General features: G+C 42.3%; 16 non-coding genes across 16 annotated transcripts; 4 read left to right on the forward strand and 12 right to left on the reverse strand.

Moving 5' to 3' along the window:
- Positions 1–580: 580 nt before the first annotated feature.
- Positions 581–652, reverse strand: trnaq-cug. The gene has a single exon. It is a non-coding gene; the product is annotated as a tRNA-Gln (tRNA).
- Positions 653–2,649: 1,997 nt separating this feature from the next.
- Positions 2,650–2,721, reverse strand: trnaq-cug. Its single transcript has one exon. It is a non-coding gene; the product is annotated as a tRNA-Gln (tRNA).
- Positions 2,722–5,907: 3,186 nt separating this feature from the next.
- Positions 5,908–5,979, reverse strand: trnaq-cug. The gene has a single exon. It is a non-coding gene; the product is annotated as a tRNA-Gln (tRNA).
- Positions 5,980–6,505: 526 nt separating this feature from the next.
- trnan-guu lies at positions 6,506–6,579 on the reverse strand. Its single transcript has one exon. It is a non-coding gene; the product is annotated as a tRNA-Asn (tRNA).
- A 2,550-nt stretch (positions 6,580–9,129) lies between these two features.
- On the reverse strand, positions 9,130–9,202 carry trnav-aac. Its single transcript has one exon. It is a non-coding gene; the product is annotated as a tRNA-Val (tRNA).
- Positions 9,203–10,111: 909 nt separating this feature from the next.
- On the reverse strand, positions 10,112–10,183 carry trnaq-cug. The gene has a single exon. It is a non-coding gene; the product is annotated as a tRNA-Gln (tRNA).
- Positions 10,184–13,182: 2,999 nt separating this feature from the next.
- On the reverse strand, positions 13,183–13,256 carry trnan-guu. The gene has a single exon. It is a non-coding gene; the product is annotated as a tRNA-Asn (tRNA).
- A 3,514-nt stretch (positions 13,257–16,770) lies between these two features.
- On the forward strand, positions 16,771–16,856 carry trnar-ucu. Its single transcript is given in 2 exon segments — positions 16,771–16,807; positions 16,821–16,856. It is a non-coding gene; the product is annotated as a tRNA-Arg (tRNA).
- A 620-nt stretch (positions 16,857–17,476) lies between these two features.
- On the reverse strand, positions 17,477–17,558 carry trnas-uga. Its single transcript has one exon. It is a non-coding gene; the product is annotated as a tRNA-Ser (tRNA).
- Positions 17,559–18,167: 609 nt separating this feature from the next.
- On the reverse strand, positions 18,168–18,253 carry trnar-ucu. The gene is given in 2 exon segments: positions 18,168–18,203; positions 18,217–18,253. It is a non-coding gene; the product is annotated as a tRNA-Arg (tRNA).
- Positions 18,254–18,733: 480 nt separating this feature from the next.
- On the reverse strand, positions 18,734–18,819 carry trnar-ucu. Its single transcript is given in 2 exon segments — positions 18,734–18,769; positions 18,783–18,819. It is a non-coding gene; the product is annotated as a tRNA-Arg (tRNA).
- A 1,197-nt stretch (positions 18,820–20,016) lies between these two features.
- On the forward strand, positions 20,017–20,090 carry trnan-guu. The gene has a single exon. It is a non-coding gene; the product is annotated as a tRNA-Asn (tRNA).
- A 1,818-nt stretch (positions 20,091–21,908) lies between these two features.
- trnar-ucu lies at positions 21,909–21,994 on the reverse strand. The gene is given in 2 exon segments: positions 21,909–21,944; positions 21,958–21,994. It is a non-coding gene; the product is annotated as a tRNA-Arg (tRNA).
- Positions 21,995–22,853: 859 nt separating this feature from the next.
- On the reverse strand, positions 22,854–22,927 carry trnan-guu. Its single transcript has one exon. It is a non-coding gene; the product is annotated as a tRNA-Asn (tRNA).
- A 2,327-nt stretch (positions 22,928–25,254) lies between these two features.
- trnas-aga lies at positions 25,255–25,336 on the forward strand. Its single transcript has one exon. It is a non-coding gene; the product is annotated as a tRNA-Ser (tRNA).
- Positions 25,337–25,712: 376 nt separating this feature from the next.
- Positions 25,713–25,798, forward strand: trnar-ucu. Its single transcript is given in 2 exon segments — positions 25,713–25,749; positions 25,763–25,798. It is a non-coding gene; the product is annotated as a tRNA-Arg (tRNA).
- Positions 25,799–26,321: the final 523 nt, after the last annotated feature.

Raw genomic sequence — 26,321 nt, forward strand, 5'->3', positions numbered from 1 at the left:
TCCTACGTGCTCTGCATTTAACATCTTTTTATGCCAGCACGTAGGAGCTACGTGCTTGGCAGGGAAAGGGTTAAGCCTCCTCTTTGTTATGTTTGGTTTAGTATTTAGTTGATAACGATACTGATTGACTTTATTAATCATGCCGGCATTTTAGGGGGTGGCATGTTGTGGGTTTATTGGGGGAGTATAAAATAATATATTTTCCCAGTCAAACCAAGGACCTTTCAAGTATTAGGTGAACGTAAAAACCACTACACTACAGAAACTTAAGCTACTTTTCAAATGTATTTTTACCATAAAATTCCAAACTAATGCTAGATCAATGGGAAAAGTAGCCTTGTCATTTTGATATGTGACTTTAATACATTCTGTATTATTTTATATTTTTCCTATATTTTCTTTTTGGGGCTTCTACAGGCTACATAGTTTTATTTACCCTATGCATAATGGGTATCAAACTGCTCAGAAGACCCTTGGAATTTATTTTTAGGATGCTTTATCTTCGTTCCTAATGACATGTGGGAAGGAAGATGCTGTAAATGATTGTGCGGTAGCATTTTTACACTGTTTTGCAGAAACAAGGTTCCACCGAGATTTGAACTCGGATCGCTGGATTCAGAGTCCAGAGTGCTAACCATTACACCATGGAACCTACATGCATGTCAAGTTGTGAGATACAAAAAGTGAGTGTACACTGAGTGTACTAAAATAAAGTATTCAGCATCAGCAGGTGTTGCAGGATAAGATTACCCCTGTGCTCCTGTCCAAAACACGTCAAATCCAAAAGTAATTTTTGGCTTCAAACTTAGGCACACCTTCTCTCTCCCAGCAGTGCACTGGGGCTTACAGCCAATCAGGTTTCTCCTAAGTCTGTAACCGGGCTGGATGATCAGGCCCTTCCCCTACTAAAGTCCTTATCGTGGCTCCCTATTAAACAAAGAATAGTGTACAAACTCCTTCTCTTAACCTTCAAGGCCCTCCATTGCTCTGTCCCTCACTACATCTCTTCCCTTGTGTCTCCGTACGTTCCTTGCCGACTCCTTCGTTTTTCGCAGAGCAACAGTTTGGTTGCGCCCCCCACTACTACTGCTGTTTCCCGCCTTAACCCTTTCTGCCTTGCTGCCCCTTACATTTGGAATGCCCACCCCGATTTCCTCCGGAGAGAATCCTCCCTCAGTCTTTTTAAAACAAAACTTAAAGACTACCTTTTGGAGCACTCACCCAGCACCTGATCTGGGAACTGGCACTTATATTGTAGTGTCACCCACTGTGACCTACAGCACTTACATTTGCCCATTTGTGTCTGTTAGTTACCCCTCCCATATAGATTGTAAGCTCTACGGGGCAGGGACCTCCTTCATCTTGTGTTTCTGACTCTTATTGCAACTGTACCTTGTATTTATTTGTATTTATTGTTGTACTTTGTATTTATCCATTATCTTTAACCCCCTGTTTGTATTAATGTATTCTACTGTACAGCGCTGCGTACATAAGTAGCACTTTATAAATAAAGATATACATACATACATACATGATGTCACAGACAGAAAATCAGGAGCAAGAGTTCTCTGATCCCCTACAGAAGTGATACACAGCTTTGGTTCCGGGATTCCAAAGAACGAAGACAAGCAGAAGAGGATCGCTTGTTAACAGCTACCCCGGGTCATCATATTGCCCCAAGCCCCCAATCTGTACCTGTGCCAGCAGCAGCAATCATATTGCCCCCAAGCCCCCAATCTGTACCTGTGCCAGCAGCGGCAATCATATTGCCCCAAGCCCCCAATCTGTTACTGTGCCAACAGCCATCATATTGCCCCAAGCCCTCAATCTGTACCTGTGCCAACAGTCATCATATTGCCCCAAGCCCCCAATCTGTACCTGTGCCAACAGCCATCATATTGCCCCAAGCCCTGGGGATTAGGTCTCATTTATGTTATTTTTGGTTCAGTATTTCGCAGGAGACACCCACCTGATTCATTTGATAAGGATACTGAGCATAATAGTACTGGTATTATACAATAGGCTTTTTATTTTTTTTGGTATGTCTGGGTTTTTTTGTATCTTAAGAGGTATTAAAAAGTTTATGCTCGGTCTTGAACTGGGGACCTTTCGCATGATAGGCGAATGCGATAACCACTACACTACAGAAACTTACACTGCGGAAAGCCGACTCCCATAATTGGTCTTTTTAATCAGATATTGCTAAAACAAATAGCATACTGTAATTGAGGAGCTGCAAAATAGTAATAACCATGGCCTCAAAAAGAGCTTGTTGCATGTAATAATTATATATGGAATTATTTAGCTAGCCAGCAACCCACTTCACTATTGTTCCATACTGAGCGTTTCAGAAGTTTAGATTAACTTAACATGTTCTTTGCTATATAATTCCAAACTAATGCTAGATCAGAGGGAAAAGTAGCCATCTCATCTTCTTATCTGTCGCTCCTGAGTGACAATAACAGCTGGAGCTGCGGCTGAGATGATGGACTTAGAATCAATGAAGGGGTTAATTGCTTAAGAATTCTTCTCATTCTCAGGACTGTGATCCAATAGTGCTTAGGGTGGATAATAATGTCATTATTATTATCATTAAATGTACATTTCTTTTCCATCTGTCCCAAAGGCACCACAGATTTGCAGAAATGAAGGTTCCACCGAGATTTGAACTCGGATCGCTGGATTCAGAGTCCAGAGTGCTAACCATTACACCATGGAACCTGCGAATACCCACTATTTTGAGATAGTAAATGAGCGAGTGTGTGGAGATGCAAGGTAAGAAAATAAATATATAAGGAAATTCTTATATAATTAGTCGCTCAATATAGAAAACCAAAAAAAACCAAAACACCGTAAAATACCAGTGCTAATACTAAAGTCACTCAGCATCCTTATCAAATGAATCAGGTGGGTGTTGCTAACTAAATACTAAACCAAACATAACAAAAAGGAGACAAGGGAGATTTGTGCCCTGTGGATCACAGATAAGTGGTGGAAATGGTTTTAAGGGCTGTGGCACATGCTAACATTGGCATACATGATTTGCCGAGAGGCAACTTCTGCAATCGTGGCGCCGCGTATGCCATCCCACCGGTGATTAACAATCTCGCCGGTGGGATGTCATATCTGGGAGATTTGTTGTGGGCGACTAATCTCAGCATGTGCCACAGCCCTTAATACCATGCTATCCACCACTTATCTGTGATCCACCTCTAGGAGAAATTGCCGTGACCAAACCCAAATGGTGGGTAAACCTGCAGTCCCACAGGGTTTGGGCCAGCCAGTGCATCCCAACTAGAAGGTATGCTTCTTATTTTCAATATAGCTTTAAGAAGGGACTGAATGGCTTCTTAGCAAGTGAGGGAATACAGGGTTATGGGAGATAGCTCTCAGTACAAGTGAGGGAATACAGGGGTAGGGGAGATAGCTCTCAGTACAAGTGAGGGAATACAGGGGTATGGGAGATAGCTCTCAGTACAAGTGAGGGAATACAGGGTTATGGGAGATAGCTCTCAGTACAAGTGAGGGAATACAGGGGTAGGGGAGATAGCTCTCAGTACAAGTGAGGGAATACAGGGTTATGGGAGATAGCTCTCAGTACAAGTGAGGGAATACAGGGGTAGGGGAGATAGCTCTCAATACAAGTGAGGGAATACAGGGTTATGGGAGATAGCTCTCAGTACAAGTGAGGGAATACAGGGGTATGGGAGATAGCTCTCAGTACAAGTGAGGGAATACAGGGGTATGGGAGATAGCTCTCAGTACAAGTGAGGGAATACAGGGTTATGGGAGATAGCTCTCAGTACAAGTGAGGGAATACAGGGGTATGAGAGATAGCTCTCAGTACAAGTGAGGGAATACAGGGGTAGGGGAGATAGCTCTCAGTACAAGTGAGGGAATACAGGGGTAGGGGAGATAGCTCTCAGTACAAGTGAGGGAATACAGGGGTATGGGAGATAGCTCTCAGTACAAGTGAGGGAATACAGGGGTATGGGGGATAGCTCTCAGTACAAGTGAGGGAATACAGGGGTAGGGGAGATAGCTCTCAGTACAAGTGAGGGAATACAGGGGTAGGGGAGATAGCTCTCAGTACAAGTGAGGGAATACAGGGGTAGGGGAGATAGCTCTCAGTACAAGTGAGGGAATACAGGGGTAGGGGAGATAACTCTCAGTACAAGTGAGGGAATACAGGGTTATGGGAGATAGCTCTCAGTACAAGTGAGGGAATACAGGGGTAGGGGAGATAACTCTCAGTACAAGTGAGGGAATACAGGGTTATGGGAGATAGCTCTCAGTACAAGTGAGGGAATACAGGGGTATGGGAGATAGCTCTCAGTACAAGTGAGGGAATACAGGGGTAGGGGAGATAGCTCTCAGTACAAGTGAGGGAATACAGGGGTATGGGGGATAGCTCTCTGTACAAGTGAGGGAATACAGGGGGAGGGGAGATAGCTCTCAGTACAAGTGAAGGAATACATGGGGAGGGGAGATAGCTCTCAGTACAAGTGAGAGAATACAGGGGTAGGGGAGATAGCTCTCAGTACAAGTGAGGGAATACAGGGGTAGGGGAGATAGCTCTCAGTACAAGTGAGGGAATACAGGGGTAGGGGAGATAGCTCTCAGTACAAGTGAGGGAATACAGGGGTATGGGAGATAGCTCTCAGTACAAGTGAGGGAATACAGGGGTAGGGGAGATAGCTCTCAGTACAAGTGAGGGAATACAGGGGTATGGGGGATAGCTCTCTGTACAAGTGAGGGAATACAGGGGGAGGGGAGATAGCTCTCAGTACAAGTGAGGGAATACAGGGGTAGGGGAGATAGCTCTCAGTACAAGTGAGGGAATACAGGGGTAGGGGGGATAGCTCTCAGTACAAGTGAAGGAATACAGGGGTAGGGGAGATAGCTCTCAGTACAAGTGAGGGAATACAGGGGTAGGGGAGATAGCTCTCAGTACAAGTGAGGGAATACAGGGGTAGGGGAGATAGCTCTCAGTACAAGTGAGGGAATACAGGGGTAGGGGAGATAGCTCTCAGTACAAGTGAGAGAATACAGGGGTAGGGGAGATAGCTCTCAGTACAAGTGAGGGAATACAGGGGTAGGGGAGATAGCTCTCAGTACAAGTGAGGGAATACAGGGTTATGGGAGATAGCTCTTAGTACAAGTTGATCCAGGGATTGGTCCGATTGCCATCTTGGAGTCAGGAAGGAATTTTTTCCCCTCTGCAGCAAATTAGAGAGGCTTCAGATGGGGTTTTTTGCCTTCCCCTAGATCAACTGGCAGTTGGGCAGGTTATATATAGGCATTATGGTTGAACGTGATGGACGTACGTCTTTTTTCAACCTAACTTACTATGTTACTATGAATTATTTAGCTAGCTAGCAACCCACTTCACTATTGTTCCATACTGAGCATTTCAGAAGTTTAGATTAAAAAAAAAAAAACAACTTTCCTATTGTATGTGCTTTGCTATATAATTCCAAACGAATGCTAGATCAGTGGGAAAAGTAGCCATCTCATCTTCTTATCTGTTGCTCCTGAATGTGAGTGACAACAACAGCTGGAGCTGTGACTGAGATGATGGACTTCGAACTGAGGGGGGTTTAATTGCTTAAGAATTCTTCCCATTCTCAGTACTGTGACCCAATGGTGCTTAGGGTGGATAATAATGTAATTATTATTATTATTATTATTAATAAATGTACATTTCTTTTCCATCTGTCCCAAAGGCAGCACTAGAGAGAAAGAAGCTCTTATCTGTAGGTTGGATTAACCTGCACCAATCAGAAGAAAGCCCACCCCTAGTAACATTAGATGAGCTAGGATTTATACTCAGCATTGTTAAACACTAGTTATGCCATTTTTTAATTCAAGGACAGTAGCATTTTTACCACAGTTTAGCAGAAATAAAGGTTCCACCGAGATTTGAACTCGGATCGCTGGATTCAGAGTCCAGAGTGCTAACCATTACACCATGAAACCTGTGAGTACCCACTTGTTTGAGATTGTAGAGATCAGTGAGTGTGTGGAGATGCAAGGTAAGAAAATATATATAAGGAAATTCTCATACAATTAGTCGCTCAATATAGAAAATCTGTGTAACGCTAATGTCACACCTGGTGCTTTGTTCGCCGAATGACATTAGCGTTACACAGATTTTCTGTTTTGAGTGAATTCTAACAATCAAGTCGAAGCTCTACACATTTTACAATTTTAGCATGTTTCTTAAAAAAAAAGCCTTTTTGATCAAAAAAACCCAGTGCGCAGATACCATGGGTGAAAGACACAGGGTATATTTGGGCTGTGTTGGTCTGGTGAGTCAATTGTTTTAGAATTAATACATTTTATTTAACTCATTATAGGTTTTTTGCAGCCCTGTGGGGCGATGCCATTGGTGAAAGACACACGGCATATTTGGGCTGTGTTAGCTGTGTGACTTAAGTTTTAAAATTAAAACTTTAAATTTCATTAGCCAGTGTAATCCAAATATATGCTTAAAGAAAATAGTCGTCCCTGGGTGGGCTTGAACCACCAACCTTTCGGTTAACAGCCGAACGCGCTAACCGATTGCGCCACAGAGACAGCTGTAAAACAGGGTTTTGGTAAATCAAGGATCTTTAAACCAATGAACCCAATGCTTCCATGGGGGGCCTACATGACCCCTCCTCAGATATTCTGACCACTAATTAAACTGTCATGTGACTTATTTTGTTGTTTCACTGATTTGCACAATTTTTGTGGTTTTATCACATTTTTATCCCTGTATAAGTGTTCCTAATCTGTTTTTAGCATAGCTTTGCCAGGTGTAACTTTGGTGTACAAAAATAACTTTACCTATTTTAATTTCAGTAGAATGTGTTCTTTCCAAAAATATATGGTTTTCTGGGGGTCTCTGTATAGTTACGGCACATAATACGCTGTCAGGGGGCTCTGTGTGCAAAAGCTGAGTTGGCAGGCGAGAAATCCATATGCGCTATTTTCATTTTGGGGTCAGTACATACCGCAGACTTTGGTATATCTATGCATATTGGGCATCAAACTGTTCAGTAGACCATAGGTGTTCCTATTTGGGGTGACTTGCCTTTGTACGCAAGAAATTGTGTGAGATAAATGCAGTAAATTGCAACATTTTTAGACGATTTTCTGAAATGTCATAAAAACCAATAAATTTAGGAAAGCTTTGCAGATTGGTACTTTGGTGTAGAAAGGACTCTTTACTCTTGTTGGATTTGTCAGAATGTGTACTTTCCAAAAATATATGGTTTTGTGGGGGTCTCTGTATAGTTAGGGGAAGTTTCGGCACATAATACACTTACAGGGGGCTCTGTGTGCAAAAGCTGAGCTGGCAGGTGAGAAATCCTTTTGTGCTATTTTCATTTTGGGTTCAGTACATACCACAGACTTTGGTATATCTATGCATATTGGGCATCAAACTGTTCAGTAGACCTTAGGTGTTCCTATTTGGGGTGATTTGCCTTTATCTGATCTTTATCAAGAAATTGCGAGAGATAAATGCGGCAAATTGCAACATTTTTATGCGATTTTCTAAATGTCATAAAAACCTGCAAACTTAGGAAAGCTTTATAGCTTGGTACTTTGGAGCAAAAAGAAATGTTTACCCATTATAGATTCGGGGGGATGTGTACTTTCCAAAAATATCTGGCTTTCTGGGGTGAGTGTACTTTTTTTGTAGCTTTATCCCACATAAAGGATGTAAATGTTTTGATTTTGCAGGAGCTGAAATGATAGATCATATGGGGGTATGTTCCCATTGGGGCCCCTACATACCAAATATTTAGGTAAACCTATACATATTGGGCATCAAACTGTTCAGTGGACCCCTGGTGTTCAAATTTAGGGTGTTTTATCTTGGTACCTAACACTATATGGGAGATAAGATGATGCAAAGTGGAAGCTTTGAGGGGATTTTTGGAAATGTCATCAAAATTGCTGACTTTAGAAAAGCTGTGTGGCTTGGTACTTTGGAGTAGAAAGACATGGATACCTATTTTAGATTCGGGGGATTGTGTACTTTTCAAAAATATATGACTTCCTGGGGTCAGCATACTTTTTACTAGCTTTATCCGATATAAATGATGTAAATGTGTTGATTTTGCTGGAGCTGAAATGACAGAAATGATAGATCATATGGGGCTATGTTCACATTGGGGCCCCTACATGCCACATACTTAGGTAAACCTATACATATTGGGCATCAAACTATTCAGTGGACCCCTGGCGTTCATATTTAGGGTGTTTTATTTGGTTACTTTATGACCTGTAGGAGATAAGATACTATAGACTGGAAGCTTTGAAGCAATTTTTTAAAAATGTCACAAATTTGGTAATAACCAATAAATTTAGGAAAGCATTGCGACTTGATAGTTTGGAGTAGACAGACAGTTGTGCCTATTCTGGATTCCCCAGAATCTGTTGTTACTAAAAATGTACAATTTCTGGGATAAACCTTCTGTTAGTCAAATTTTTGTCCTTGAAATCTAAAGTATGCAGCTTTATGAAGAAGTGCTTTGGAAATTTGGTAGTGTACTGCTGGGAGTTTTTGACCTATACAAGTGAGAAATCTCCATAAAACTATATATATTTGGTATTGGCACATTCAGAAGACATGGGACTTTTCAAATCAGTTGTATATTCGTGCATAAAATAATTTTTGTTTCTAGTATGGGTGTTTATATTATGGAAAATGTGATTTTTTTTTTCATTTTTAGACATTTAGAAGCCTATATCTTGTTACAGAATTGGAATTACGCAAAAATTCTACCATATTTTGAAAGCTTAGGTTGTTCTTAAAAAAACAATATATTGTTTTCCTGGGTAAACTAAAAGTCCCCCCGAGGAAAGGCCCCTAAAATGAAACAGTGCAAAACGTTCAAAAACTGTCTGGCAATACAAGTTCCGCTTTGACCAAAACGGCTGGCAGTAAAAGGGTTAACTGGGGATTAGGTTTTTTGTTATGTTTGGTTTAGTATTTAGCTGGGGACACCAACCTGATTCATTTGATAAGGATACTGAGTGACTTTAGTATTAGCACTGGTATTTTACGGTGTTTTGTTTTGTTTTTTGTATGTCTGGGTTTTTTGGGATTTTTTTGTATCGTAAGAGGTATTAAAATGTTTCTGCCCGGTCTCGAACCGGGGACCTTTCGCGTGTTAGGTGAACGTGACAACCACTACACTACAGAAACTTCACCCGTCAGCCTTGTGCTTCCCCACAATTGCCTTTTCAATCAAATGTTGTCTGTACAAATAGAAAATGCAGAATGGTAACTCTTCGCCTAGTGTACACGCATAGTTCACTATACTTGTGTTGCATACTGAATTTTCCTATAATTTTTGTATTTTCACAATAAAGTTCCAAACTAATGCTAGAAAAGTAGCCGTGTAATTGGCATTCAGGAACAAGTGTTCATGTGTCGCTCCTGAACATGAGTGGCAATAACAGCTGGAGCTGCAGCTGAGGCGACGGACTTTGAATCAATGGGGGGTACATTACTTACAATATACTGTTACTGACATTGCCACAAATAGTTTATTTCCTATTTAAAAGGGCTGTTCACAGATTTACCTTTATTTGAATACTTAAGAAAAATAAACCTTTTTTTTGCAATCAGTTTTGGGTTATTTTATCTTTTGTGGTTTTTTTAAGTTTGAATTTAGTCTCCCCTTTGTTTTTGTCCTTATTTGCATCGTGAGGCTGTGCCCCAGGGTTTGAGAAGGCACTTTTATAGGTGCATAAGCTCTGAAAGCATTCCCTCTAGCTCACACTTTATCCCTTAATTTCTCGAGTCCACTCTCAATTTAATAACTGTGTTATAAAATCAAAACATTGTCATATAAAATGACTACTGCTGATTTGCATTTAAAGTCAAATTGAGTAAAGTGCTTTCTGTTCACTGTGGTTTTGTCAAATCAGATGGACAGTATCTACGTCCTCACTCCCAGAATTCCATCCACAATCACTGAGGTCATTTAAACTATGGACATAAATAATCAATGATGTGAGCTAGTGATCTGTAATTAGATTATTACCTGGTGGCCAATAGCCCAGAAGTGTTTTATTCATTCACTTTGTTTAGCAAATAAAAAGCACGAAAAGGTTCCACCGAGATTTGAACTCGGATCGCTGGATTCAGAGTCCAGAGTGCTAACCATTACACCATGGAACCACATGGGAGTGGCAAAGTCCCCATGTGGTTCAGAGGGTGAGGCTCAATCTCAATGGTATTTGCATGTGAATGGGTATTTTAGAAGCAATCCTGGGCTACCTTCCCAGAATTCCTTCTGCTTTTGAATGAGGACATCTCTCCAAATCACTTTTCTAGTTTATCCACTTCCATGGCTATATAAATGCTAATTGGAAAACCCTGTATTCAATGGCGTAACTACTTTGCTCCAGGCCCCCCTGCAAAAAAAATCTTCAAAGGGGGCCAGCACAAAGTAGCAAACTTACCAGGTCCCCTGCCCTGATGTGTCCTCCCTGATGCCTCTGCTGCCAATACTAAGAAAGCTTTCTTTCTGATGCGCCACGTACCAGCTGTGCGGATTACGTGGTCAGACTCCCTCTGTCAAGTGGCACCCACACAAATCATTTATCAACTGTGTGGCAACCTCACAGGTAAATAATTTAAAAAGTTCCATTTATTTGTTATATATTTTTGCAAAAATGGTTAAAAGTTCTGTTTCCTCAATGGTACATTAGGAAGGGTAAACTTCCCCTTAACTATACTGCTACTGGTATATTAGAACTTCAAAACAGGCACACAGCTATAATTCCAGGAGTACAATCACCCCCAAACTCCTCTTATATTAATCAGAACTTCTTCAACTTTGTAAGCCTGTTAAAGGGCTGCCATCAGAAGCACAGGGCCCCACACTACTATATTAGAATTGCCCTACCCCCAAAGGGGGTCCCAGTTACCAAACAATTGGTCATCTGTGTCCTGTCCTCATTGGGGCCCAAGTAGAATGGGGCACCAATGAAAAAATGACCCATAAATGCATGACCACACCCCCAGTTCACACAATTATGCCAATTGTACTAACACTTCTCACAATCTGCCCAATCCCCACCCATTTTTATTAGCTTTGGAGACAAAGGCTCTAACTGCTACAGCTGAGAAGCCTAAATGCCTGTTTGTAAGGAATGCTTTATTGATCATGCTCATTTTATGGATGTCATTTTATTTGCTGTCAAAGGTGGCACCACACTGAGAAATTGCAGACTCTGCTCCCTAATAGGAGGAAAATCAATAAAACCAAGCAATTCTGAGTTGTCCAGAATAATCTGGTTTATATTTTTATCAGTCCAAATATACCCAATATACCTGTTTATATCAGTGTTACGTCTGAGAAACTTGTAAAGCCAAAGACTTCACAAAAGCGTCCCTGGGTGGGCTGGAACCACCAACCTTTTGGTTAACAGCCGAATGCGCTAACTGAGACAGCTGCTTGTGTAATTTTTGCAATCTGGTCTCAGTGTGTGTATGCCAGTTATTAGTCTCCCAATGCCTTGGCTTGTGATAAATTTGCCTACACCATAAATATTTTTTTAGGGCAATAAGACATGGATCAGTAAAGCATGGGTGACAGAAATGAAAGAAATGCTGAATGTGAATTGGCGTAGGTAAATTATTCAATTCATGTAACTGCAAATGCTCTGTGCCATACTCTGCCTGCCCTATGCTGCCTGTGTGTGCCTGGTGACCCTGCCTCCGTGTTCCCTGTTCCTGTGACTATTCTTGTTCTTGTTGGTTCCAAGCTCCAGTTCCTTGTCCTGATCCTGCTTTCTGCCTTGTTCCTGTTCTCTGGTGCCTTCCTAGTTCTGCCTTGATTTCCCGGTTTGACCTTGGCCTGTCCTCGACTTCGCTTGACTGCCGCTTGCCCTGACCTTTTGCCTGTTTTGGATTCCGCCTCTGCCTGCCGTTCTATATTCAGTGTGTATACCCATTGTGTGCACTGTTATGTCATTAGTTATTAAAGTTCTTCATTATCATCATGGCCTCTGACACCTGTTCTGTGATCTATGGTTACACTCCGGGTTACCCAGTGTTCAGGCTCCCACCTTCCTGGTACTCCACGGCGTCTCCTCAGGGAGATCGTGACAATTATGCTGCCTGTGTGTGCCATAATCTGCCTGCCCTACGCTATCTCTCTGTGTGCCATACTCTGCCTGCCCTACGCTATCTCTGTGTGTGCCATACTCTGCCTGCCCTACGCTATCTCTGTGTGCCATACTCTGCCTGCCCTATACTATCTCTGTGTGCCATACTCTGCCTGCCCTACGCTATCTCTGTGTGCCATACTCTGCCTGCCCTACGCTATCTCTGTGTGCCATACTCTGCCTGCTCTACGCTATCTCTGTGTGCCATACTCTGCCTGCCCTACGCTATCTCTGTGTGCCATACTCTGCCTGCCCTATGCTATCTCTGTGTGCCATACTCTGCCTGCCCTACGCTATCTCTGTGTGCCATACTCTGCCTACCCTACGCTATCTCTGTGTGCCATACTCTGCCTGCCCTACGCTATCTCTGTGTGCCATACTCTGCCTGCCCTACACTATCTCTGTGTGCCATACTCTGCCTGCCCTACGCTATCTCTGTGTGCCATACTCTGCCTGCCCTACGCTATCTCTGTGTGCCATACTCTGCCTGCCCTACGCTATCTCTGTGTGCCATACTCTGCCTGCCCTACGCTATCTCTGTGTGCCATACTCTGCCTGCCCTACGCTATCTCTGTGTGCCATACTCTGCCTGCCCTACGCTATCTCTGTGTGCCATACTCTGCCTACCCTACGCTATCTCTGTGTGCCATACTCTGCTGGCCTGTGCTCCCTGTGGAAGGTGAACCTAGCAGGGGTTTATTCTGGGATTTTTTTTAGCATTTGGTAATATTTGTTAGGGGGTCTTAACGTGTGTAATTATGTGCTGGGGGTTGCTGTGTTATCACAGGGGGGAGGAAGAGGCATATAGATTTAAGGGTATGACTTCTTTTACATGTGAGAGATATCCTTGCAGTGAGCACCAACCATTTGTCTTTTTGGTGTGCTACCACCATTAATTGTCCAGAAGAATCTGGTTTATATTTTTATCAGTCCAACTTATACCATGGCTAATATACCTGTTTTTATCAGTGTTATTTGTGAGAAACTTGTAAAGCTTCACAAAAGCGTCCCTGGGTGGGCTTGAACCACCAACCTTTCGGTTAACAGCCGAACGCGCTAACCGATTGCGCCACAGAGACAGCTGGTTATGTTTTTTTTGCAAACTGGTCTCAGTGTGTGTATGCCAGTTACTTGAGTCTCCCAATGCCTTGGCTTGTGATAAATTTACCTACACCATAAATATTTTTTGGGGGCAATAAGACATGGATCAGTAAAGCATGGGTGATAGAAATGACAAATGTTGAATGTGAACTGGCTTAGGTAAATTATTCAATTCATGTAACTGCAAATACTCTGTGCCATACTCTGCCTGCCCTATGCTGCCTGTGTGTGCCATACTCTGCCTACCCTATGTTGCCTGTGTGTGCCATACTCTGCCTGCCCTATGCTGCCTGTGTGTGCCATACTCTGCCTACCCTATGTTGCCTGTGTGTGCCATACTCTGCCTGCCTTATACTGAATGTGTGTGCCATAATCTACCTGCCCTACAGTGTCAGTGAGTGCCATACTTTGCCTGCCCTATGCTGCATGCGTGTGCCATATTATGCCTGCCCTATGCTGCCCATATGTGCCATACTCTGCCTGCCCTATGCTATCTCTGTGTGCCATACTCTGCCTGCCCTACGCTATCTCTGTGTGCCATACTCTGCCTGCCCTATGCTATCTCTGTGTGCCATACTCTGCCTGCCCTATGCTATCTCTGTGTGCCATACTCTGCCTGCCCTACCCTGCCTGTGTGTGCCATACTCTGCCTGCCCTACGCTATCTCTGTGTGCCATACTCTGCCTGCCCTACACTATCTCTGTGTGCCATACTCTGCCTGCCCTACGCTATCTCTGTGTGCCATACTCTGCCTGCCCTATGCTATCTCTGTGTGCCATACTCTGCCTGCCCTATGCTATCTCTGTGTGCCATACTCTGCCTGCCCTACGCTATCTCTGTGTGCCATACTCTGCCTGCCCTATGCTATCTCTGTGTGCCATACTCTGCCTGCCCTACACTATCTCTGTGTGCCATACTCTGCCTGCCCTACACTATCTCTGTGTGCCATAATCTGCTGGCCTGTGCTCCCTGTGGAAGGTGAAACTAGCAGGGATTTATTCTGGGATTTTATTAGCATTTGGAAATATTTGTTAGGGGGTCTTAACATGTGTAATTATGTGCTGGGGGTTGCTGTGTTATCCACAGGGGGGAGGAAGAGGCATATAGATTTAAGGGTATGACTTCTTTTACATGTGAGAGATATCCTTGCAGTGAGCACCAACCATTTGTCTTTTTGGTGTGCTACCACCATTAATTGTCCAGAAGAGGTTTTTATCATTATAATCATATAAGTCAGTGCTGTCCAACTTCTACGGTGCCGAGGGCCGGAATTTCTCTAGCATACATGGTGGAGGGCCGCTAATGGAAGCCAGTTTTGACCACTCCCCTTTTTGAAACCACACCCACTTCAAACCCCACCTATTTTATCACAATGGTGGTAGCACAGCAAAATCCCAAATGCTTGGTCCTTACTGTGGGGATATCAACCATCATTCATATGTGAAAGAATTATGTCATATTAAGATATACCCTTAAATTTCATATGCCTCCTCCTCCCCTGTGGATAGCACAGCAACCCCCAGTACATAATTACACACCTTAGGGACCATTTAATGGCTATTTCCAACTGCTAACAAACTCCCACAACAAACCCCTGCCAGGTTCACCTCCCACAAGCCGCATAGGGCAAGCAGAGTATGGCACACACAGGCAGCACTCTGCCTGTCCTATGCTGTCTGTGTGTGCCATACTCTGCCTGTCCTACCCTGCCTGTGTGTGCCATACTCTGCCTTCTCTATGCTGCCTCTGTGTGCCATACTCTGCCTGCCCTACCCTGCCTGTGTGTGCCATACTCTGCCTTCTCTATGATGCCTCTGTGTGCCATACTCTGCCTGCCCTACCCTGACTGTGTGTGCCATACTCTGCCTGCCCTACCCTGACTGTGTGTGCCATAATCTGCCTGCCCTACCCTTCCTGTGTGTGCCATACCCTCCCTGACCTATGCTGCCTGTGTGTGCCATACTCTACCTGCCCTATGCTGGCTGTATGTGCCATACTCTGCCTACAGTACCTATGTCTGAGGTGTGAAGAAGTGAACAATGGGAGTGATTACAGCCTGAGCCTGAGGTGTGAACACTGCAGGGGGTGAACAATGCAGGTATTAAAAGGTGTGAAAAACACAGGGGATTACATTTTTAAACAATACAGAGGGATTACAGCCTGAATCTGAGGTGAGAACCATGCAGGGGGCCAGTTAATCTCAGTACTGATACCATTTAATGCTTACTCAAAGGTAAGCCATCAAAGCAGCCAGACAGGTGGGGGGCCACACAGAGGGGGGTCGCGGGCCGCATGCGGCCCGCGGGCCGCCAGTTGGACAGCACTGATATAAGTCATATGGTGCCAGCAACCTATGCCACACTTCACAATGGCATTAGTACAAACCAGGTTCAACAATAAATTACATGACAAGAGGTATAGAATGCAACAATAAGATCAGAAGTAGCGATGAGCGAATCTGTCCCGTTTTGCCGAAAAATCTTTCAAAAGATTTGCAAAACGGCGAAAATGTTGCACGTCAAAAAAAAAAATTGTCGCCCGCTACAATTCTTTTTTGACGCACACCTATTCTTTTGACATGGGACTATTCTTTTGACACCTGCGACAATTCTTTTGACGCCCGCAACAATTTTTTTCGATGCACGACTATTCTTTTGACATCCACAACAATTCTTTTGACGCGCAGCGATTTTTTTTCCGCAGCGATTTTTTTCATACGTTTTGAGAAACAATCCACCAATGGCAAAATGCGGAAATTCACAGCGAATCGATGCCTGGCAAAATATTTCGCCCATCACTAATTAGAAGGCCATGCTCACAAGAGCTTACAACCTAAAGGCATGGAAACAAATGACACATACAGTTGTTGAAAAGAATTAGTGGGGGTTAATTGCTTGTTGACCTCTGGGTGAACAGGCTTGTTTTGTTTCAATTATAAAAAAAAATCTGGACAACAAATTGGTAAGTCCCAAAAAGTTCTGTATATTCTGTATATAAAGTTTTTTAAGTTTCACTTTAGATCATCTCATGAATTTTCCCTGTATGGTTTTATAAGTGTCATGACACTGTCGTCCATAAGGCGGCAGCAGAGGATTCTAAATCTAAGAGTACGAAGGCTGCTAATAATACAATGAACAAGAACAACTCTGTTTTGTTAACGTAATGATTAATTAGAACGAATATAGTCAGGGCAGAAGAATTATCTGTCAGAGTGTACTGGTTAAAGTAATAATATAACCATGTTAGTACAAGAGTGTTTAAAACAATTAAGAAGCAAACCTTAAAAATAAAACAACACCCAGGTAGATACATTAATATCAGAAATGTAGAATAGTTGCCTAAGTTTATAAAATAATATTTGGAAGCAAACCCTATAGACATTTACTGTATATGTGTATAAATGAAGACTTTATTCTGTTAAAGTGTTTTTACCATATGAAACGTATTAAAAGTGGACAAAAAAATTTGGTGGAAGGGCATGTTTGCTATGGAGGCTCTGTGGCGCAATGGATAGCGCATTGGACTTCTAGAAGTTTGAAGGAATTCAAAGGTTGTGGGTTCGAGTCCCACCAGAGTCGTGGTTTATTTTTGTACTTGATGTCATATTTTTCTAAGCAAAAGTTGGAACCTTTCTCCTGGGGAGTTCACAAAACAGTTGCATAAAGAAATTTGTAGGTGTGTTTTGTAATATCCATTAAACAGCGTCAAAAGAGTTGCTTATCAATCTAAAGTTATTAATTTGCTATTCCTTTCTGACCTTTCCATTTACATTATTATTATTTGAACTTGGTAGCAGTGTTGGACTGGGGTGTCTGGGGCCTCCACCCTGTTAGAACTTGCAGGTGCACCTTCTCCATCTCCCACCCACCACATTGCACGCTGTGTCACACACCACACACGTTCTTAGGGGGTGACAGTGAAAGGCCAAAGGTGCTGCAGGGATCATGCCTAGGTCTGTGTCCCGCTGGCCCAGTCCAAACCTGATTAACTTCCCCAATGGAATCTTCCTACAGTTCCACATGAACCTGTAATTTTCTTGCAGATTGCCTTTATCGTAGAAAAAGATTGTACTTCATACTGTAGCTTTTCTTTTAATTGCCATCTAGTCCGTTAGTGAAGTTTATTCAAGATCTGATGACTTCAGCTGATAGTAGTTCCTGCAGTTCCAGTATTTCACCACTAACACAGAAAAACAACCCGTAGTCGGCAGGATTCGAACCTGCGCGGGGAAACCCCAATGGATTTCAAGTCCATCGCCTTAACCACTCGGCCACGACTACAGCTGATGTTATTCTTAACAATACTCTTTTTTTTCTTTTTTTGTACACTTCCACCAATGATGAGACTTTTTGTTACATTGTTTGAAAAAAAAAAGATCCAAGGCTGTGGGTGAGACTCAAGTGAACTCTTCTCAATGTTACTCCAGATTTTAAGGTTTGACTTCATAACCATCGTTAGCATTCTGAGACCTGAATCCAGCCATCTGAGGCTAAGCAAAGAGCCAGATAAAGGTAACAAAACTCTCTAATTTACCCCATATGGGTATGGCATTAAAATAGCAATTAGACTACTGATTAATAGGGCAGTTAAGTCAAACTAAAGCAGGATAACTTGGAGGTTTTGGAAGGACAGGCCGCTTAAAAGGTGTGGAAATCTGGGCTTTGAATTTAGTTGGAACCTTTTAAACAAAGATATGTTAGGGTACTTGGTGAAAGGTTTAACAGACAAGACAACATGGATTTAGTGAATCCAGCTCCATTGGTTGGGTCATATTTTGTGATTTTTTTGTGAAATTAGTTTCTCAGTTGCAATTATTATTAGCAGTCTGGCTCAGAGGTCTAAGTTCATGCTTTCACATAAATATTACAGACAGGTATGACAAAAGCTTTCGACTCTGGTGGGACTCGAACCCACAACCTTTGAATGTCTTTATTTTACTAGAAGTCCAATGCGCTATCCATTGCGCCACAGAGCCGAGAGTATAAGAGTTCCTCCAAAAAATTTTTTATACATTTTTGTTAGGAACTTCAAGGACAAATAAAAGTTATTGACTGGAGGTGCTGGCAGGGATCAAGCCTAGGTCTGTGGTCCACCAGGCATTTTCCTGGTGTCCCGCCGGCCCAGTCCAAACCTGATTAACTTCCCCAATGGAATCTTCCTACAGTTCCACATGAACCTGCAATTCATGGGTTTTTTTTCTGTTTTTTTGTACAATTCCACCAATGATGAGACTTTTTGTTACATTGTTTGAAAAATCAGATCCAAGGCTGTGGGTGAGACTCACAGACAAGACACCATGGATTTAATGAATCCAGCTCCATTGGTTGGGTCATATTTTGTGATTTTTTTGTGAAATTGGTTTCTCAGTTGAAATTATTAGCAGTCTGGCTCTGAATCCAGAGGTCTAAGTTCATACTTTCTTATAAATATTACAGACAGGTGTGACAAAAGCTTTCGACTCTGGTGGGACTCGAACCCACAACCTTTGAATAACTTTATTTTACTAGAAGTCCAATGCGCTATCCATTGCGCCACAGAGCCGATAGTGAAAGAGATCACCCAAACTATTTTTTTATACATTTTTGTTATAAATTTTAAATCAGTATAGGAGCAAAATTAACAGTGCACAAAATACTCATTGCTATTGTAAATATTATATACTGCCTTTATAGCTATTAAAGCCTTTAAAAGAGTACACTTACTGAATACACATGCTACAAATTGGATGCATGAACAAATTCTTATTCCAGAATTATTTGGGATTTAAATTATGATATCCTGCAGGAAAACTGGAGGAGAAATACTTGCCTACATGAGTCTAATTTGTACAGGTATAGGACCCCTTATCCGGAAACTCGTTCTCCAGAAAGCTCCGAAATAAGGAAAGCCCGTCTCCCATAGACTCCATTTTAATCAAATAATTCAGAATTTTAAAACTGATTTCCTTTTTCTATGTAGAAATAAAACAGTACCTTGTAATTGATCCCCACTAAGATATAATTACCCCTTATTGGGGGCAGAACAGCCCTATTGGGTTTATTTAATGGTTAAATGATTCCCTTTTCTCTGTAATAATAAAACAGTACCTGTACTTGATCCCAGCTAAGATATAATTACCCCTTATTGGGGCAGAACAGCCCTATTGGGTTTATTTCATGGTTAAATGATTCCCTTTTCTCTGTAATAATAAAACAGTACCTGTACTTGATCCCAACTAAGATATAATTACCCCTTATTGGGGCAGAACAGCCCTATTGGGTTTATTTCATGGTTAAATGATTCCCTTTTCTCTGTAATAATAAAACAGTACCTGTACTTGATCCCAACTAAGATATAATTACCCTTTATTGGGGGCAGAACAGCCCTATTGGGTTTATTTCATGGTTAAATGATTCCCTTTTCTCTGTAATAATAAAACAGTACCTGTACTTGATCCCAACTAAGATATAATCACCCCTTATTGGGGGCAGAACAGCCCTATTGGGTTTATTTCATGGTTAAATGATTCCCTTTTCTCTGTAATAATAAAACAGTACCTGTACTTGATCCCAACTAAGATATAATTAATTCTTACTGAAAGCAAAACAATCCTATTGAGTTTAATTAATGTTTTATTGATTTTTTAGCAGACTTAAGGTATTGAGATCCAAATTACGGAAAGACCCCTAATCTGGAATACCCTTAGTCCCAAGCATTCTGGATAATGGGTCCTATACCTGTACATGCGCTTACAGTTGTGTCTCTGTGGCGCAATCGGTTAGCGCGTTCGGCTGTTAACCGAAAGGTTGGTGGTTCAAGCCCACCCAGGGATGAGCTTGTTTTGTCATGTCGTTCAGTTACATGTGTCTGGAACTGAGGTGGTTGATGATCAATTACATATGTGAAGTACTTACACAAGTTGGCAGAGGGCAAATAAAAGATAATCATAAATGCCGTAATGAACCAAAAGTTTGATTGAGGCCATATTACTTTACTAGTGCACATTCGCAAGACATTCCTGCTCTATCTTCTATTTATAAAGCACTTTAAAAGGACATTATATACATTATGGATTTGCCTGCTTGTGGATTTGAATGTCTTGATGAGTTGAACTATCAACAAGGAAAGGTGAAACACAATACTGTCTATGGATTGGCATACCTCAATAGTGTTGAACAGTGCTCCTACACTGAGTAGATCCACAGCCTTAGTTTTCTGAAAAACACTTAAGGCCCCCATACACGGGCCGATAATAGCTGCCTATATGGGTCCCTTGGACCGACTCGGCAGCTTATCTGCCCGTGTAGTGGCTGAAACGAGGGGCCTGGCCGACCGAAATTGGCCAGATATCGATCGGCCAGGTTAAAAGATTCAGTCGGATCGGGGGCCGCATCGGCTCGTTGATGCGGTCCCCGAACCGACTGATACATTGCCGCATACATAATCCGGTCTTTTGGCCCCAAACTTCAAGCTCCCCGATATCGCCCACCCGTAGGTGGGGATATCGGGGGAAGATCCGCTCGCTTGGCGATCTCGCCAAGCGAACGGATCTTACCGTGTATGGGGACCTTTAGTTTGCCACAAAATAATCCCACAATGCAATGCTGTATTACTAAGACCCAGACCTAACACATGCGCAATAGATAGTCTTCGAAAGAGGCAGCTCATCTAAATTGTGTGCATGCTTTCTACCAGGGCCGAAACTAGGGGTAGGCAGAAGGGGCAGCTGCCTAGGGTGCAACGATTGGGGGGGCGCAAGGCAGGAACCTCTCCTGCCTACCCCTAGTCCGCTCTCTTTAGTCATTTCCCCCACCACTTGTCATTGCATCGCAAACCCCGCCCCATGCGACTGCGCATGCGTGCCAAAGCACATGCGTGAGGGGGGCCTAGGTGGCAGACTGGGTTGCCTAGGGCGATCGGTCAGCTTGGCCCGCCCCTGCTTTCTACTATGTGAACACAATCGCTTGCATTCATGAACCCAGCTATGCCTGCCCTCTAATACAGGAACCAATCGGAACTGCTTAAAGCGGTTTCTATGGTTACCCATGCGTCTAGCTTTTAAAAAACAGAATAGTATTTATTCATGTTTTGCCCCGATCAGTGTCTGTTCCATTCTCACGTTACCTGTCCCTGTGCTCTTGTTTTCTCATCTATAACAATACACGAGAAACTGTTTGAGAAATATTGCACGTTAGCACTTCTTCAAAATCGAACATCTTGATGACATCGGCTCAGGAAATATAAAGTAAGTGAAGGAAGATTCTTGAGAGAAGCAGCTAATTGTATATGTGTTTTTTCTTGAAACCTAGCAATCCAGGAGAGGAAGGGGTGTCAAACATACAATGAGTAAATGAAAAGATGGGTTTCCTTGTCCTTTAAACTTATAAATATTAATAATAAGAATGGGCCTAACACTAACACAGAAAGACGAACCTTACATAGAACACAGATGTAGTGGTGAATAGACAAGTAGAAAAGAATGAAGAATCTAGGGTCAAATCTACAAATCCAAAAAGAGTGCAAAGAGACAATGGATTTTGCTGAACTGATTGTAAGAATATGACTGCCTTCTCAGTTCTCACTAGTAAAAATCTTATTTGGTATCTGTAACTTATTTATGTTGGGCAAACTTTTTAGGTCTTAAAAACACCCGACTCTGGTGGGACTCGAACCCACAACCTTTGAATACCTTCAATTATCTAGAAGTCCAATGCGCTATCCATTGCGCCACAGAGCCTACTACAAGGCCTTGCTGGGGGGGTAATTTCTGTAGTAAAACTGATCAACTTTCCAAGGACAGAAAAAACAAAAGCTTTTCCAGGACATTATGGGATAGTCAGTGACTATTCTGCTGTATTTGCATTATTTATATGTAGATTTGTAAAGGTGCAGTCCCATTCAGATATTGGTTATAGAGGCCATGGATTTGGGCCATACTGTGTGCCATACTCTGCCTGCCCTATGCTGTCCAAGCCCACCCAGGGACGGTTTTATGAGGTTTACATCTCTCTCAGAAACTAACACTAATATAAAAAAACCTTAGCAACATAAAAAGTGAAGGATTATTCAGGTGAAATCCCAACAGGTCCCAGTAGCAAACTCTGTGGCACATGGTTAGCTTTAAACCAAATGTTGGTGGTTCGCGCCCACCTTTTTTGAGGCCACTGGGAGCAACATCCAAGGGGTTGGGGAGCAACATGTTGCTCATGAGCCACTGGTTGGAGATGACTGCTGTAGATATTGTTCCATGCACTAATACAGTAATTCTCAAGACTTTGATATATTCTATTTAAAAGACTACTACATTTTCATAATTCTATTTATTATGCCCCTCATTATAATTCGATCGTTTGGCCCCAGGGCCAAACGATCGAATTAGCCTGTATTCTCCCAATATCTCCCTCCCGTAGTTGGGGGATATCGAGAGAAGAAGACATTGCCAAGCGTGCGGATCTTAAGGTGCATGGGCACCTTATCCCTACCTGTGTGTGCCATACTCTGCCTGTGCTCACCTGCATGATCCTTCACTTTTTACGTTGCTAAGGTTTTTTTTAACTTAGTGTTAGTTTCCGAGAGAGATGGAAGCCTCATAAAAATGTCCCTGGGTGAGCTTGAACCACCAACCTTTCGGTTAACAGCTGAACGCGCTAACCGATTGCGCCACAGAGCCAGCTGTTTTTTATGTAACCAATCTCATTAGAGATTTTAGCCTACTACAGTGGCACACTGGGAGATTAGTCACCCCGCAACAAATCTTCATTGCCGTGGGTGACTAATCTTCCCGCACTGCCATCCCAATGAATGTAAATCACCAGTAGGATGGCATACGTGTTGCTACGATTTTCCAAAGTCACCCGGCTCTGTGGCGCAATGGATAGCGCATTGGACTTCTAGTACGATAAAGACTCTAACTGCCTCCTGGCCATCTCTAACTGGATGAACCAACGCCACCTCAAACTCAACCTAACAAAAACTGAACTAATGATCTTTCCGCCTAAGCCTGGTCCTATCCCTTTTCTATCTCTATTGATGGCACCCTCATCAACCCTGTCGATTCGGCACGTTGTTTGGGGGTGATCTTTGACTCCAGTCTCTCCTTTTCTAACCACATTAACACCACTGTCAAAACCTGTCACTTTTTCTTACGCAATATTGCCAAAATTTGTCCCTTTCTTTCTACTGCAACAGCTAGGCTGCTCATGCATGCTCTCATCCTGTCACGACTGGACTACTGCAACCTGCTATTAACCGGCCTCCCTAACTCCCATCTTTCCCCCCTACAGTCTATATTAAACACTGCTACCAGAATTCTTCTCCTCTCATCCAGGAGAGTTCAGGCCCTTCCCCTGCTAAAGGCCTTATCGTGGCTTCCTATCAAACAAAGAATATCCTACAAACTCCTTCTCTTAAAGGAACAGTAACACCAAAAAATGAAAGAGCTTTAAAGTAATAAAAATATAATGCACTGTTGCCCTGCACTGGTAAAACTGGTGTGTTTGCTACAGTAACACTACTATAATTTATATAATAAGCTGCTGTATAGCCACGGGGGCAGCCATTCAAGCTGGAAAAAAGGAGAAAAGGCACAGGTTACATAGCAGATAACAGATAAGTTCTGTAGAATACAATAGTGTTTTATCTGTTATCTGCTATGTGCCTGTGCCTTTTCTCCTTTGAATGGCTGCCTCCATGGCTACATAGCAGCTTATTTATATAAATTATAGTAGACTTTCTGAAGTAAACACACAACTTTTACCAGTGCAGGGCAGCAGCACATTATATTTTAGTTACTTTTATACACTTTCATTTTTTGGTGTTACTGTTCCTTTAACCTTCAAAGCCCTCCATTCCTCTGCTCCTCACTACATCTCGTCCCTTGTGTCTCCGTACGTTCCCGGCCGACTCCTTCGTTCCTCGCAGAGCAACCGTTTGGTTGCGCCCTCCACTACTACTGCGATTTCCCGCCTTAAACCTTTCTGCCCTGCTGCCCCTCACATTGGGAATGCCCTCCCTGATTTCCTCCGGAGAGAATCCTCCCCCAGTCTTTTTAAAACTAAGGTTAAAGACTACCTTTTGGAGCACTCGCCCAGCACCTGATCTGGGAACTGGCACTTATATTTGTGTCACCCACTGTGACCTACAGCACTTATATTTGCCTATTTGTGTCTGTTAGTTACCCTCCCATATAGATTGTAAGCTCTATGGGGCAGGAACCTCCTTCCACTTGTGTCCTCGACTCTTAACTTATTGCTGCTGTATTTATCTGTATTTATTATTATACTTTGTATTTTATCTTATTAACACCCTGTTTGTATTAATGTATTCTACTGTACAGCGCTGCGTACATAAGTAGCGCTTTATAAATAAAGATATACGTACCTACATAAATACAAAGGTTGTGGGTTCGAGTCCCACCAGAGTCGAAAGCTTTTGTCATACCTGTCTGTAATATTTATGTGAAAGCATGAACTTAGACCTCTGAGCCAGACTGATAATAATAATTGCAGCTGAGAAACTAATTTCACAAAAAATTCACAAAATATGACCCAACCAATGGAGCTGGATTCACTAAATCCATGGTGTCTTGTCTGTAAAACCTTTCACTAAGTATCCTAACATATCTTTGTTTAAAAGGTTCCAACTAAATTCAAAGCCCAGATTTGCACACCTTTTAAGCTGCCTGTCCTTCCAAAACCTCCAAGTTATCCTGCTTTAGTTTGACTTACTGCCCTATTAATCAGTAGTCTAATTGCTATTTTAATGCCTTACCCATAAGAGGCAAATTAGAGAGTTTTGTTACCTTTATCTGGCTCTTTGCTTAGCCTCAGATGGCTGGATTCAGGTCTCAGAATGCTAACAATAGTTATGAAGTCAAACCTTAAAATCTGGAGTAACATTGAGAAGAGATCACTTTTTCCAACAATGTAACAAAAAGTCTCATCGTTGGTGGAAGTGTACAAAAAAAAAAAAAGGATATTGTTACTACTTGCATTAGCTGTAGTCGTGGCCGAGTGGTTAAGGCGATGGACTAGAAATCCATTGGGGTTTCCCCGCGCAGGTTCGAATCCTGCCGACTACGGGTTGTTTTTCTGTGTTACTGGTGAAATCCTGGAACTGCAGGAACTACTATCAGCTGAAGTCTTTAGATCTTGAATAAACTTCATTAATGGACTAGATGGCAATTAAAAGAAAAGCTACAGTATGAAGTACAATCTTTTTCTACTATAAAGGCAATCTGCAAGAAAATTGCAGGTCCGTGAGGAACTGTAGGAAGATTCCATTGGGGAAGTTAATCAGGTTTGGACTGGGCCGACGGGACACCAGGAAAATGCCTGGTGGACCACAGACCTAGGCTTTATCCCTGCCAGCACCTCCAGTCAATAACTTTTATTTGTCCTTGAAATTTATAACAAAAATGTATAAAAAAAATATTTGCGTAACGCTCTCTCACTATCGGCTCTGTGGCGCAATGGATAGCGCATTGGACTTCTAGTAAAATAAAGACATTCAAAGGTTGTGGGTTCGAGTCCCACCAGAGTCGAAAGCTTTTGTCATACCTGTCTGTAATATTTAGGAGAAAGTATGAACTTAGACCTCTGAGCCAGACTGCTAATAATTGCAACTGAGAAACTAATTTCACAAAAAATTCACAAAATATGACCCAGATTCGCTCATAACTAATCCTAACATGTCTTTGTTTAAAAGGTTCCAACTAAATTCAAAGCCACACTTTTTAAGCGGCCTGTCCTTCCAAAACCTCCAAGTTATCCTGCTTTAGTTTGACTTAACTGCCCTATTAATCAGTAGTCCAATTGCTATTTTAAAGCCATACCCATATGAGGCAAATTAGAGAGTTTTCTTACCTTTATCTGGCTCTTTGCTTAGCCTCAGATGGCTGGATTCAGGTCTCAGAATGCTAACGATGGTTATGAAGTCAAACCTTAAAATCTGGAGTAACATTGAGAAGAGATCACTTGGGTGTCACCCACAGCCTTGGATCTGATTTTTTCCAACAATGTAACAAAAAGTCTCATCATTGGTGGAAGCGTACAAAAAAAGGCAAA

The sequence above is a fragment of the Xenopus tropicalis genome, chromosome 10, assembly GCF_000004195.4.
Source record: "Xenopus tropicalis strain Nigerian chromosome 10, UCB_Xtro_10.0, whole genome shotgun sequence".
Classification (NCBI taxonomy): domain Eukaryota; kingdom Metazoa; phylum Chordata; class Amphibia; order Anura; family Pipidae; genus Xenopus; species Xenopus tropicalis.